A 12,024-nucleotide genomic window follows, 5' to 3' on the forward strand; every position below is an offset into this window, starting at 1 on the left:
TTGCACATTTGGCTTCTTTTAGAAGGCAAGCTGCCTTCTTTCTCTCTCCATATCTGGCAGTCTCTCTTTCATCCTTTCTCTGCTATTAATCCCTATATGAATTGGAGCAAGTCAGGTACTTAGCTACAGTTCTTGAAACTGTGCAAAGGTAACATAACCAGGTCTGAGTATACTATGGGCTTTAAGAAGAAGAATCTGTGTTCTGCATCAAAATAGGTCAAGAAATGCCACCTCAAAGCTGTGATCTATAGTTTGCATATATTATGCAAACCAGGCCAATTTGCATATACTGTATATCTGTTGTCTGCTTCTACTGGGCACCGAAGCCTGTACCTCCACTTACTTTCATTCCATTGCTGCAGCTGTAAGAGATACATACTTCTTAAATGGACAAGAACTTAAAAGTTGAGTTGATTTATATATCAATCCAGGAGTCTAGAAACAGGGACGAATGTGCACCACAGACATGCCTTCCTTTGGTCCTGCAGTAGGTGTGTTTGGAAAAGGATAAAATAAGATGGGAGTGGGGTGAAATTGCCACTGTGTATGGTCCTCGTAGGTCAAATATGAATTGGACACATTTCTGCTTTTTCTTTAGAAATGCTACAGCAGCCTTTCCTAACATGGTGTTGGACTACTTACAGACTTCCTCAGCCAGCTGTGCTGTTCAGACCCACTTGCAAGGAAAAATAGCATGAATTAGGCATTTTTCCTTTTCTTGTTGAGCATGAATTGTCATTTGTCCTCTTCTCTTTCCCCACCCTTGGCCTTTCCTTCCTTCTTTGGTACATCAAGATCTTCTATTAGAGCTTGACCAACAGCTGGTACCATGAGAAGAACCCTGGTCTCCTCTGAACAATTATTCAGCTCCTTAAAATTATGAACTAGGAAGTTAGGATTACAAATTCTGTGTGTTTTCAAAGGTAAACACATTATATGTAGCCTTCCTTTTTAACCAACTATTTAAGCATATATTTGCAACTGTGAAGGCTCACAATTTCTCCTCTTTTTTGGCGTATGAAAATTATACTTGTCAGAAATGTTGACTCTTATATGGACAGTACCAGAAGTAGTGTGATGGAATATTTTCTGCAAGGAGCAGATGCCTCACTGCCAGCATCAGTTGTACACTTCTACATTGAGTTTGGTCAGTTTGCTACTCAAACTTTACTTAGAGGGCAGAAGCAAATAACTTTCAGATTTGTTCCCTTTCAGCTTTGACACAGACCAGCAAGATATCAAGAGTGATGAAATGTCTTGCAATATAACTGTTTTCCAATAGGCATTGAGCTGTCAGTTTTCAAAAGCATTTGACTTTTGGATTGTATTGACTTTCCTTCAGAACTCCACTGTATTTAAATGTATAACCTGAAAGGACAGGGTAGGTGCCTGCTGTCTAGCAGTGGTAGGTGTGATTGTCAGTGTTCAGAGGTAAAGCAAACTCTGTATTCCTCAGAGAGATACTAGTTCTATTGTTAAAAGTCAGCACATTAGGCTACTTTTTCTGAACTACTTGTCTCTGACCTAGAGCCCCTTTTTACTTCTGTGCGTGTTGGTCCACACAGCACTTAAAGCCCATGGTGGTTGTGTAGTCAGCCTGGGCTTAAAATGGCTTGGGACACCTGCTCTGTCCAACAGTCAGGCTCAACAGAAGCTCTGAAGTACCTCCTTCCACTTCTTCCTTCCCCCAGTCCACCTGCTGGTAATGGTAAACCCAGCACACCCACCAGTAACAAATAGAATCACCCCCTGCTAATCTTCCTACCCTAGCCTGATTGTGTTCAGCTAGGCCTCCTCCTAGGGAGACTCAGCCAAAAAGCACTTAGCCCCTGCCTGCAGTGATTGTGGGTGCAGGTGGGGAGCAAGGGATGAGTTTGGCTGACTCTCTCTAGCATGAGCTCTCTTGGAGCGCCTTGGCCAGAATGGCAAGTATTTCTGCCACTCTGCCCAAGCAGCTCTATGGTTTTTTGCCTTGGCTGTGGCGTAGAATGCCATGTGGGTTCAAATGACATGCCAAACCACAGGGGGTTTAATAAACCCTGGAAGAAGCCATGGCATATTGGGGTGGCTTCAGCATGTAATTTAGTTTAAAACTGCACTTCATCTAACTTGTTCCTGTGTCTTGTCAGTGGAAGCCAGATGGAAGTCTATGCAGTAATTTGATGCTGTTGCTTAGAGTCTTACAAAATGTACCAGCCACATAATAGTGGAGAACAAAGCATATGAACAAATGGAGTTCTGAAATATAAGACTTGATGAGTGAAAAACACACCTGTGAGACCATCTGATGTGTTTTTTACACACACACTCCTATAAGTAGCTGGAATTTTTCCCCATGTCTATTTGTTGTTTTCTCACAAGAATAACATATATGGGTTCTGTGAATCTGACCATTTCCTAGCCATCATAAATGGGTGAAAGGTATGTGTTTATAATGTCCAAAAAAGGTATGGAAAGACATGTAATAATGACTTCCTCCAATATTTAGGCGTGATTTAGAATTTTGTAGTTGCAATGCCGCCAACGATGCATAAGAGGATGATATCAGCAAGCCTGAGTAAATCCCAGGCTTCACAGACACATGAAAAATGTTTTAGGGAGGAAAGATCTGATTTGCAGGCAACCCAAAATAGCCCAGTGGGAACTCAGCATGGATAGGAAACTGGGGATAGAGAATGGAATACTAGCTGAGAAGGAAAGTGGAATGGAGTATTCTGAAAAAGGACACAACTCATCCCCAGGAACAGTGACTGTTACAGATCACATTACAGGTGCTACTTGTGAGAAGTGCTGCTAGTGCCTGTGCTAAAAATAAGCTCGTAATACATATTAACGTTATGGCTACTTAAATAAACTTGCTGCAACTTAGTTCTACCTGCATGATGAGTCAGTCATCGGTAGTGTGGTGAGAATCTGAATTTTGCCATGCCTCTTGCTTACCACTTGCCTGGAAATGAGAATGTCATTTCAGCATATTGCAGAAACTCAATATGATCAAATCTTCACACCATTAAGACCACTCTATGATATGCCTTTGAGTAGCTTTCTTGGTCCTCAAAGTAGATGTGCATGATGGGAATGAGCTACTAGCTTTCTTGAGCTGGATTTATTCTAGACTAAGGTTGGGGGCTGCTGGGCCACAGTTCAGCTCAAGTCTGTGGCACTATCTCTGAGGACACATTTGGTCCTCTCACCTCTCCTCCAAAACCTCATCCCTTTAGCCATACTGTCTCATTGTGCATGTGGCAAGTTCTGATCCTCCCCTTTCCATACCTCCATTCTCCAGGGGCTGTCATCCTGTGAGTATTCCCTTCCCCATGTGGCAATTGTTTTTAAGCTCAAACTGCAGATCATTGTTGCCTGAAAGAATCTGGAAGACCTTCAAGAACCACTTGACATTTGCAAAAGAAAGTACCAGTGATTTTGTTTGTTGAATTGATTGTCTCAGTTGATCAACATTCTTTGGCTTTTTGACTCTTTATTTCAGCTGGGTAGAGAAAATCCTTCATTCCAATATGTTATTGTTTCCCTGGTTCTCTTCCTGTGGGGTCTCAGGAATTGTCACAGCTGGAGACAGGATATTGTTTGAGGTGGAGTGGTGTTAACAAGGGCCAAGGAAATTTGAAGAGTTTGCTGAATGCATAGGATATGAGATTTAACAGGCAGTTAGATATGCAACTTAACAGGATTTTTCCTCTCCAGGTAACTTCGAACAGCTTTTGCATTATTATTTGTCTCCTTTCTATAACATGCAACTAGACTGAGTTGGCCAGATTGTTCAAATTATTCCTTGGATAATTTTACTAAGTTTCTATGATAGGATACTTTGTTTGCATCTGGCCTTTGAGGATGATGCAGATTATAGTACAAAACTTCTGCAGTGTTGCTTTGTGAGGGCCATATTCACATATCAACTTACCCTTCATTTTTTCAGAATGTGTGGGCTTTGTCCATATGGAAACCTGGCATTTCATCAGTTATTCAACCCTTGGGGTGTGTGTGAGGAAAGAGAGAGAGAATGTACTCACTGACAAGCACTTTGCTTTAAGAAAATACCAATTTTTGTGATGGTCTTTCCATATATGTGAGCTATCATTTCCCATAAACTTGAAAGTTATCAATATGAACACGTGAATCAGTTCCATGCTTTGGTTTTTGGTGTAATTGAAAAATAGGTGTACTCTTGAATCCAGAGCAGAAATGTGAAAGTCCAGCATCCAAAACTAGCAAAGCATTGTTTTAAATCGCCATCTACTAGCAACTGTTTTAAATCATCATCTACTAGCAACTGTTTGTGGCAAGCTTAAGGCATGTGAACCTTGAAAAAGAAACTGGGAACTTGAGACAAAGGTGGGGGCATGACATATTGAATTACAGGCAAGGTTTCCTTCGTGGAATCCACTTGGAAGAGGGCCCAGGCATGAAAATGGTGGTAAAATGTCACCTGGGGAGAGGCAGTGAACAAAAGGCTTGAGCAGAGAGGGAGGGAAGGAAGAGCAGGTTCTGCAAGTTCTTAAATGTGGTTCAAGGTAAAGTTAGAAAGAGAGAGAGAAAGCAAAGGATAATCTAAGAGCACCAGCACACATAATAGATGCCAGATAAATGAAAGCATGCAAGAACTGAAGATGTAAAGGAAGTAGATATTCAACAGTGAAGGAAGCCATATGGAAATAGGATCAAACAGTCAAAAGAGTTCTGAAGTGAAGTGTGAAGAAGCAAGATAGTCAGTCAGGGGTCCTGAAATACTGGCTTGGCTTACCAGCAAGTCTCCCTTGATTCTAGTTTATCAGTTCCATCCTGAATCCTGGTAAGAGGCACGTGCAGAGGACTTCAGAAGATCTGGGACAAATAAAAGGACGGGCTTCTTCACATGGTGCCCAGTTATTAGATTCTGTGAGTCCCTTGGATGCTTTGAAAGGGGATTTGACAAATTAATGGAAGATAAAGCTATCTGTAGTTGCTAGTCTTGTTGACTATACAGTATCTCCAATATCCATAGCAGCATGCCTCTGTAGGCTAGGTGTGGGGATTAAGTTGCAGTTAACACCCTTCTTGTGGGCTTCCAAGAGATGCCTGAAAACTGGATAATGGAACAGTTAGGCATTTGGTGTGATCTAGCAGGACTCCTCTTATCTTCTTATTCCTGAGAATTTGGACTGAATTTTTTGTGGGGGGGGGCAGCAGCCTACCCCATTATTTCTGCTTTTCCCCAGATTTAGGCACAAATGAGAGGCACCTCCGTTCTAAATCCTTCAATAAGCATACAAAGCTTGAAGAAAAGGCAGCCTTCTTTCCCTTGCACTGGTTTGAAAGAAAAGCCTTTCATCCTACACACCTCCCTGCACATGAAAGAAGACCTCAGAAGACGTTTTCTCTTTGTGCAACAGAGCTGAAGAAACTCCTGCAGCAGAAGCTCAGTCATGCTCAGAGTCATCCTTGGCAAAGGCTGCAGCCACTTCCATTGAAAGTGGAACTGGAAATAGAACTGGGAAAGCAAATTAAAGACAAGTGCAAGTTAGTTATTAGCACTGTGGTGGCACTTAAAAGGCAATAGCTGAACTAACAGAAGGTGATCAATGACCCAAATCAAATAAAATAGAAGATAGTTCAGGTTCTTTTCTCTAGACTATACAATGGTGCCTCCCTGATAAAGTACATAGGTAATGCCTGTAAGGCTCTTACATCCAATCTGAGTGCTTGCCAAGCAAAATAACATAAAGTAAGCAAGAAAAAGCAGACTGATTTGGCTTGCTGAGTATTAGGAATCCAGTAGAACCAACCATGAAACCTGCAGGTTTTGCTGGTAAGACTTGAAATGAGTGAATTTGCTTTTCACTGTCTAAGTTTAGTTTCATGGCCTGAGATATCCACTGAGGATCCTTATTGGTTGCAGAGAAAATTAATGAAATGCTGTTACAAGTCACAGTCTGAAATCACATTTGATTTCCCATTTACATTTATGCCTGTTGAAGCTGAAGTTTCCGTAATACTATGTTAAATTGCAAGATAAACGCCTTGCATTTTATTACTGGTAATTTTATTCCAAGCACAGACACCATTTTAGTGTTGCTTAATTCTACTGTTGCTTAATATTGCCATGAAAGAAAGTCCGAGAGTGTATTTACAGACATTAGATTCTTGCCAGAAGACTTATGATGCTTTTCCTAGCACCTTCCATTTACCACTCTTCATCTCTGTACTGACCGTATAGTATACATATAATTCCTTGCCTTCTTCAAATCTTGCAAAGTAGCAAACCTTCATATTTAAACCCCGGTTGGAATAGCTGTGTGTCTACATCCAGGAAGACATTGGACAGTTCAAAGTGGGGACTTTATCTTCCTCTGGAAAAAGTAAAGTTGTATGCCTTTTCAAGGTGTCTTGGACCAGGCTACACAGCCAGGTAGATGGGTTATCTTCTCAGTTTTAGTTGGGGGGCATGACTAAATCATGCAATGGCACAAGTTTAAGTGGAGGTTTTGAACATCAGAAGAGCATGCCTGTGTGCACATGTGTGTGATTTACCTCTAATATACTGAAAATAAAACCAAAGATAACAAATGCGATTAGGTAGGAGGCACTCAGAATGCTGGAATATTCTGTTGGTTCAGTTAATCCCTTTTTGAACTTGTACATATGTAGTTGTTCTAACTAGGGATTAGAGGCATTTTTTGTTCCTAAAGGACACCTTCCTAAAGTCCTTAGAAGGTGGGGAATTCTATTAATGTGATAATACTGCTAAAACAATTGCTCCATAGTTCATACATTGTCTCTTTTTTTCTTGTTATATGTTTTTCACTTTTAACTTACGTTAACTGCCCAGAGAGCCTTTGACTATTAGGCGGTATAAAAATGAAATAGAAATAAATAAAATGGAGATGATGAGAGAAAAAATACACATGTTTTAGTTCATCTGTGTGCAGTGTGAGCAGGGCTTATTCACAGTGGTGGGAAACTTCTCCACCCATCTCTACTAGAAATGGTTTTTGTACTCTTGGACTAAGAGTAACAAGTTACTGGGTGTCTCTGCTGTATAAATTCCTGAATTCTGAGGATGTTCTCTCACTACATCACTGAGTTTGTCAAGTTTTCCAGATGTGTGACTTAAGTCCAAGAGTCCCCATTTCACTTGCTTGTTTTTGCACTATAAACCTCTGAAATGACCCTGATATTTTTAATACAGTAGTACCTCAGCTCACGAATACCTCAGTTCACGACCAAATTGGGTCGTGAACAGAAATTTCATTAAAAAATTGCCGCAGGCTGCAAACTCCACATTGGGTGACGATCACGATTGTGCCCTCCTTCCCTGAATGGGCGTGATCATGATCATGCTGAGGGGGTGGGAAGATGGCCGTGATTGCACCCATATTCCCCCGAGTGTGCCTGCAATCGTGCCTGTCTCCCCACCCAGCATGCCCACAATTGCACCAGTCTCCCCCCTGCAGCACGCCTGCGATCGCGCCCATCTCCCCTCCCCCCCAGCATGATCCCTCGCGGGGGCGGGGAGATGGCCGTGATCTTTGTTGTTCTTTGTCACTTTGCTTCAAATGTTTGTGAGTTAAAAAAAAAAGTTACAGAATGGATTAACCTTATTTACATTGACCTTTATGGGGAAATTTGATTTGGCTCATGACCAATTTGGGTTGCAACTGGAGTCGTGGAATGGAATAAGTTTGTGAGCCCAAGATACCACTAGATATATCTCTATGTTAGGTGGCACATAAGTAGTAATGATTTCAAGTTTGAGGCAGTAGAAAAGTGAGAAGAAAAGCACTCTTTCCTAAAGCATTATAACTGGAAGGAATGGGACATCATCTCTTGAAATGCACTATTGCTTTCCTGAGGGTGCTTTTCTATGCAAGTTTAGATAGGGAAAAGGATTACAACTCCCAGTATTTCTCAACAGCTTGGCTGGCTAAGGAATGACCTTTCTCTATCTAAGCATGTATAGGATTGCACCTTAAGAAAACTTAAATGATTGAGTGCAAACCGTGCAGGTTGCCTGACCGGGCATTTTGAACATTTTGGACCAGACAAAACAGTGAGTTTCTGGGATTAGTGTTTAGCACACAGTTTTAGCCCAGACTCTTCCCTTCCCACACACCTCTTGTTTCCCAGCAAGTTTATTCTGTAGACATTGGAACTGAAAGGCTGAGAAAGTTGTAATGTTTTCTTATTAATATAAAAGATGTTGGAATCTAATTTCATCCAGGATTAGTCATGTGAGAATGTGAATTGTGAATTTGCTATTCCCAAAAGTATTCTCCTCCTTTGAAAGTTTATAAAATGGGTGTTTGAAGGTCTTTTGTATTCTTCATAAAACATCACTGCCTTGCAGACAAAATGAAGTTGGAGTTTTTCAACCCCTTTGTTGTGTTTAGAGGAAGAAAATGTTGCTCTTCTGCCAGATTAGATGGAGTACGTCGTCATGTTTTTTGGTGGAAGTTACCATAATTGTTTAATTGGAGCTACAACTGAAGAAAATTTAATTAACAATAATTATTTTTCTATAATTAGTTAAAAGGATTTTAAGCTACTAACACTCAGTTATGGTACTAGATTTGAAGTAGGGAAAAATCAGAGAACTTCTTCAGGTTTGATTTCTGTTTAAGAGCACACAACAACTTTCCATGCAGAGCTGAGATGGATGAAATATCTTCAAGTGTAATTTTGGGATAACAGGCAACAAAATGCACTGTGGTTTAATTACTTAGAGTGCCTTTGAACTATATTGAGATGTAATTAAAACACAAATGTCTCGCCTGCTGTTAGTTAACAAAATGAATGTACTTTCTCTTCCCACAATCCCATAATGAAGGCCCAACAAGCTTTTATCTGTGAAACAGGCTGTCTCAAGAAATTTGCCAGTCAGTTAAAATCTAATCTGAGGTTGGGATTATTCAGGTCCATTAGGAACAGCTAAACTTTGCAATACAGGGTCTATTATACAGCTAGTTGTAAGACATTTCTGTTTTATGAAGGCATGGTGACACAAAGACAGCAGTGTGTAAGCTCTCTCCCTGACTGAACACTTTCACACTGCAATTTAGGAGGCGTGCAGTTCAGGAAATTGCTGGCTTAGACTGAAACACAGTTTTACTGCAAGGAAAATTTTATTTGTCACTCAAGTAATTGGCAGTTTTAGTACCTTGTTAGTAATTACTTTATGAACAAACTAATGTCTCAACTAAAGCCTCTTATACTTGTTATCTATGGTCACTAGTAAATCTGACACATGGATTGCCCATTGTTGTTGCTTAAAGATCTTTTTTTTTCTTTTACAAAGATCTTTTAAATGGAAAGGACCAGCACCAGACAGGCGAGGACTGAAACTTGATGCTGAGTGAGAACAATGTTTGAGGTGTAAAAAAAAAAATCATTTTTTTACACATCTGGTGTGAGGGCCAGTTAATCTACAGCTTCTGGCTTCTTTTTTTAGCCAAATTTTTGGTTTTAATGAGCAGTAATTAATCTCAGCCTTCCAGCTTCCCATAAGTGCTTACACGGGTACTACAGTTGCCAGACATCCTGTTTTAAATAGAAATAACCTATTCTGAAAGAACAGTAGGTACATGTATTGAGAATGTCTTCCAATGGTATAATTTTAGCAGAGCCGAGGGAGGGAAGGGCAGCTTCTCTCTCTATTCAGAAGAGAACATGAAAAGCATACTCTGCTTCTATTCTTTCTTGAGGTCTATCCAACCTGGAAATTAAACTGGCAGGCGGGTCCGGCCATCAGCTGCTGCCAGTATAAGACAATCACCAGTGCCCTGTTGTCCCAAGCAAGATACCTTGCTGTATGCCATTGAGTTGACTTTTGGTTTGTACAGACTTCTGGTCTTCTCGACAAAGAGTCAGTTTTGCCCCTTGGACAGTTTTGGAATACTCAAGCCTGGACACTATTTCCAAATTGCACTTTGTGATCAGTATTGGCAGCATGCCCCTTGCAGTTGCAGTAGTAAGAGAACTGTGCCATACAACAGCCACATCGACCCATTTCCCCATGCTGAATTAATCTTACGGGGAAATGCAGATCTAAAAACAGGCATGAAAACATTCATATGGCAGACCTGAATGCTGAAGCAGAATTTGCATTGGCTCATTAGTGAGAGCAGATGATAACTGCCTGTGGTTTTTTACTCTTGTTTTAACTATGACTTGTCTACAACAGCCAAATGGCAATATGTTTTGTTGAAACATTTGTTAGAATCCCAATTCAGCCCTGTAGCGTTTGCTACTTAAGAATCTTCTCTGCTTTAGGAATACTTGTTATACACCAACTAAACTTGTTCTTCAGTCACAGTCGTGCCTGACTCTCTGCAACCCCATGGACAACATTTCCCCAAGTTTTCCTGCCCTCCATCATTCCCTGGAGTCCACCCAACCCCACACCCACCTCTTCAGTGACCCCATCCAGCCACCTCAACCTCTGCCATCCCCTTCTCTTTTTACCTTCAATCATTCCCAGCATCAGGATCTTTTCCAATGAGTCCTTCCTTCTCATTAGGTGGCCATAGTATTTGAACTTCAGTTTTAGTACCTGACCTTCTTTAAAGAACAGTCAGGGTTGATTTCCTTTCGGATTGACAGATTGGATCTCTTTGCAGTCCAAGGGACTCTCAAGATACTTATAAATGGTTATATAAATATGTATTGTTTATGAATAAGTATGACACACAAAGCCATGCAGGGAATCCAGTTTCTCATGGGAATCTATCAGATTCATTCAGCCTGGATCCCCAGACTTCAGCCTACTTTGTTGCTGCCTTAAGCCTGACTTACTGTTTCCTTGCTGAGCCATGCTTGGGTGTCCAGAAGCAACTGAGTTCATTGTTATGTATTACAGATGTGCAGAAGCAGGTATTACTCAGGAGCCCAACTTGTGCACATGTTGTCTGTGTGCCTGCTGTAAAAGCATAGTTCCACTTGTGTGTGCATCACTTGTTGTGTCTGCAGCCAGTACTGGGGATTCCAGTAGTGCACCTTGTATATAGAAGGAGCCCACTAGCATTCCTGAGCATTTGCACACTTGATCTCTTTTACAAAGCCGAGGCCCAGTGCAGGAAAGACATTTCTGAGTGTAAAAAAAGCCTGTCTTGAGCAAGAATGCAAAAATCAACTCTAGTCTTGAGCAAGAATGAAATAGTGAATTCCAAGGGAATGCTGCATTAGCATCTGTTTTGGAAGGACCAATGGATCTTAGTCCATGTTTTACCCAGCATTGGAGAAGCATCTGTTGCGTGCATATCAAACACAGCAATGTCTGGATCACTAATGGCTTCACTAAATTGGTGGATGAATTGGCTAACATCCAATTCATCCTTGACCCTATGATTTGGAGATGTCCAATAGCTGCTTCCTTTTTGGATGAGATAAAATATGGATAAATTTGATATTGGAAAATTCTTTCATGCTATTTGGGCATGAATGTTTACTTAATTATCTAAATGCTTCTTGTTATCTAACATAGGGTCAACATAAATGGATTTTCTTATGACAGCTAAATGTCTGATAATACTAGAAACATGAACAGCCACTGTCAATAGTGTACTTGATTGAGGATCTATTGACTCTTTCCACCTTTGAATGGGTGTTATTTAGATGCCACCTACTCATGGATATACAGGAAGATATTTGGCTTGCCTTTGCTGACACTTGTAATTACTACTTGTAACAGTATTGTATTTCTTTATACAAATGCAATATATACAAATGCACCTATATATATAGGTGTTTCATATGCATTGATTTCAACTGAGATACTTAACCTTTATGCAATCTATTTTTATATATATTACAATTGTTTGGGTTTGTTATTTTAAAAAATCATATACAGAAAAAGAGGAAAACAGGGCCCATGTGCAATTTCCTTAGGTTAATGCATTGTCTGCTTTTCTGTCTAAAAGAGACATTTGGGGTATATTAGGCTTTTAAGACAATCTCGTACACATTTCAAGTTCCAGAAACAGTCCCATGATGGATTTTGCCTTGTGCCAGGGTTTGTGCATTTGGCAACTGTCC

This window comes from Varanus komodoensis, unplaced genomic scaffold, assembly GCF_004798865.1.
Source record: "Varanus komodoensis strain SLA01 unplaced genomic scaffold, ASM479886v1 scaffold13_1, whole genome shotgun sequence".
Classification (NCBI taxonomy): Eukaryota; Metazoa; Chordata; class Lepidosauria; order Squamata; family Varanidae; genus Varanus; species Varanus komodoensis.